Source organism: Pteropus alecto, unplaced genomic scaffold (genome assembly GCF_000325575.1).
Source record: "Pteropus alecto unplaced genomic scaffold, ASM32557v1 scaffold7, whole genome shotgun sequence".
Lineage (NCBI taxonomy): Eukaryota > Metazoa > Chordata > Mammalia > Chiroptera > Pteropodidae > Pteropus > Pteropus alecto.
The window spans coordinates 34422940-34426999 of NW_006494614.1; positions in this window are offsets into that span (position 1 = coordinate 34422940).

A 4060-nucleotide genomic window follows, 5' to 3' on the forward strand; every position below is an offset into this window, starting at 1 on the left:
TATAAAAGATGTATATCTTTTTGCTCTATCCACTGAATTTTATGAATATTTATCATGTTTCAGACAGATTCTGCTTTATTGTTCTCCATGAGAAATTGCTCACCAGGAGCCATTGCTGATTCTCTGCCTCTGCCCATTTTTTGCCCTTTTGGAACCAAACTTGATATCCATCTAAGGGCCTTATGTGACCTATCCCTGTTTATGATTCTTACAGAGCTCTTTTGGAATTGGCTTACAATATACAGAAGCTAAATAGACCATAAAGAGGGAAAGCAAAGGCCTAGGGAAGACAACATGTCATGATGCAATGGCCTTGGAGCCAGGTAGTGCAGAGCTCAGATCCATTTCTGTCACTCATCAGCCTCATTTGCAGTGGGTCTGCTTAACTTCTCTTCCTTATCAGTAATATGGGGATGATCAATCTGATCTTTCAAAGTTGTCTTTACAGTCAGAGGTGATGTTTGCATAATGCCTGCCAGCAGCACCAAACTTCTCATGGATTCATTTAACTTTAAGCTTTCAGCTTCCTCATCTGTGGAGTACAGTGATCATTCCTAGTATCTCACAGGGCTTTTGCGAGGCTCAAAAGTAATAATTGAAAAAAAAAAATGCTAGGTCCACTATAAAGCTCTAAACAACTGTTAGCTGCTGTAAAAATAGTAATAACCATTATTGCTATCTCCCTTTTTTTTCCAGTGATAAACTTATTGATTCTAATGTGATGCCTTTCAGAAAAAAAAAAAAAAGAAAAATGGAACTGAGATAGCATTTGCCCCTCCTCCATGCTGACAACTGCCCCTCAGTCACTCATACCATAATTTAGTCCCATCTCTTCAGTCTTTTGCTGGTAAACATATACACTGTAACTTTGACTCTGTTGAGTTCCGAGGCATTTGGGTTTGTTTCCATCTTCAAGGAGTTGTGGGGCTTCTAATTTCGAAATCCCCATGATTTTCTAGGCTCTTTCTCAATCCCCCAGTCCTGGCCAGGAAGAGACCATGAATTCCTCCAACAGCGCTGATCATTTATTCCAGTTCTCTTTTCCACATTATGATTTGGGAATATAGGGATATCAGATTTACAGTAGAGTACGAAGAGGATTTTATTTGCACAGAGGCACCAAAAGTCTCATGAGAGGGCATGGGGATCTCCCAGACAGTTTAGCATAATATAAGAGATTGTTCACCACCTAAATGATTAACTTCCGTAAGGCCGAGTTATCTTATTCCTTTACTATTTAAGGAAAGACAAAATTTAGGGGAAATTTCCTTGGCTACAGAAATGAACTTGCAGATGTAGGCAACTACTTATGGTCAGATTCTCCAAAACAAAATGCACCTCATTTAGTTTCAATAGCTCAGGAAAATTGGGATTTACTTCAAAATATCTGAAAAGTTGACTCAATGCATAATTGTCCTTTGTAGTGTAAAGGAAACTTAAGGGTTTGGGTTTGCACTGGGATTAAAAAATCGGGAAAACTGTCTCAATGTTGGCACGGTGACAAAGTCTTTGGCAAATGTTTGGCTGCTGTAGTTTTCCCTAGAGAAAACCATAATGTTCACATGTGTGTGTGGTGGTGGGCGGGGGTGGGGTGGGGAGCACGTATTAGCTTCCTGTGTCTTAGCTTTCTCACCTGAAAAAATATGCATGAGATTGTTTTGACAATTAAACGAGACAACACAGATAAAGCACCCTGCTGGGCACATGGTAAAGGCCTCATAAGTGCAGGTAACATTTTAATTTTTATTTTCAGGGAGTTAACATTTGTCAAGCTTCTACTGTGTGTTAAACATTTTATTTAAATGTTTTCTTTTGTAAATCCTCTGAGCCTTTGTTTCCTTCTCTATAAATTGAGTATTGTAGTACTCATTTAAAAGTTACAGTGCTAAACTACTAAAGATGACACAGTTCGTAAGTGGTGGACCTAAGATTTAAACCCATGCTTTGCCTACCAAATGCCAAGCTCTTTTCACAACCCCATTGCTGTCTTCCAGCAAAATCCATCATGAATCAGAGCTTTTATTTAACTTTTCTTTTATATATTCATGAATCTTACTAAAACTGGGATCAATCCCTTAAAAGTACTTTATAGATATTAACTCAAAGGAAATGTCAATAATGCTCAAGAAAAAAAGAAAAAGGAACTGTTATTTTTCATTCTTTTTGTGTTTTAACAATGAGGAACTACACTTTCCTGCAAATAACTGAGACATTCTTTTTCAACATTTATTCTGTCTTTTCCGTGTGTGGATCATGCAATACAAGCCCTGACTATAAATAAACGTCAAATGCATACATACATGTACACAACTGGGAGAAATAAATTGTGAAAAGACACAGTGCTTCCCTGAAGTAGCTATTTAATAGTTGTAGAAGCTGACTGAAAAATAAGAGTTACGCTCCTCTCTGGGGTTATGGCAATCTTGCAGTGAAAGAGTATAACCATATCTCTATAGAGAGCTCAGGAGTAGGTGTATATGCACATACACATATACACAAACCTGAGATTCTGTTGTTTTTGTAAACAATGATTTATTTAGATTATTTCAACATACGTAGAACTGTTTTATACACCAAGAGACATCAAGGTGGGACAGGAAGATGTGTCTGGGGGCTCTCTGGAGGAGGCGAGAATCATAGACAAAGTTCCAACTGAATTTGAAAGTTTGCAAGGGAGAAAGAATGTACATACATTGAATACAGGCAGAAAATTTAAAACATTTTATCAACATAGGTAGGATTATAGGACAGTACTGAGATGTAAATGGGAGACATTGCTTGGTGGATGTATGATTTGACAGGACAGCCTCTAAAATGTACAAAACATCTAGTTAACACAAATACTTCTTAAAGCATAAATATGTATTTAAAACATTTGTAGTTCTACATTACAAAATGCATATTAATGTTAGCAGTAGACAAAATACATAATAAAATGCAGATTTTAATTCAACACAATGTCTAAAATTAGCGAGTTAAATTAGCTACAGTAGTTAAGGTTTATAAATTAGCTTCGCTGAAGCTACAAAAGATTTCTGAAAGAAACATTCGCAGTCGAACATGCATTTATCACTCTGAAATAGACACACTGCCACATTGCTTTTGAAATCATCTAGGCGGCCTTGAATGAACTTGTAGCAGTTTCATTAAAGGCTTGATGGCATAATTTGGTCTGTGATTTCAATTCGTTCAACTGGCCACTTTAAAGAAAGTTAATTTCTCTGCATGCTTAAACTTACTGCCTGGTGCTCCCACATTAACGCATCAGATTTCTATGAACAATTTCTGCCTTTGATCCCCAAGACTTTCCCTAAGATTCGTTTAACTCATATCTGATGAGCCCGTACTAATGCAAAATATTGTCCTAGGTCCTGAGGATAGAGCAGTGAGCACAACAGCAATGCCTGACCGTATAGGCTTTTGTTCTACTTGAGTGATACCAATGGAAAACAAGATAAATGTGTAAAATATAAACAGTATCATGTTTATAAAAATGTCAAGAAGAAAAATAAAGCAATTGGAATATGAGAACCACGTGGGGTTTGGGAAGGAAAAAGAATGTTGAAAATTAAATGAAGACCAGGAAAGACCTCCTTGAGAAGATGACATTTTAGTCAAGACCTGAAGGAAGTGAAAGAGGAAGCCAAGTAGATATCTAAGGAAACAGAGACGGAAGAAATGGCAAGTGCAAAGGCTCTGAGGCAAGAGTATTTCTAAAGTGCCTCAGGAACAGCAAGGAAGCCTGAGTGGAGTGAATGGCTGGGGAACCTTAGAATTTGAGGTCAGACAGGTAAAGGGGACAGACCAGCTAGGAATATGTCGGTTGCAGTTTGGCCTTTGGCTTTTACTCTATATGAGATGGAAAGTCATTGGAGGGTTTTAGACAAAGAAGAGACACTTATATTAAGAGTGCATTTTAATTTTTTGAAACAGAGACCAGTACATAGTCAGATGAGTAAACCAACTGTTGGCTGCTGCTATTATGAAAAGAAAGTGAGAATCCTAAGTGAGGTGAGAAACAGCAATAATGAGAGAGAAACCGTGCTGATCTCTGGGTTCG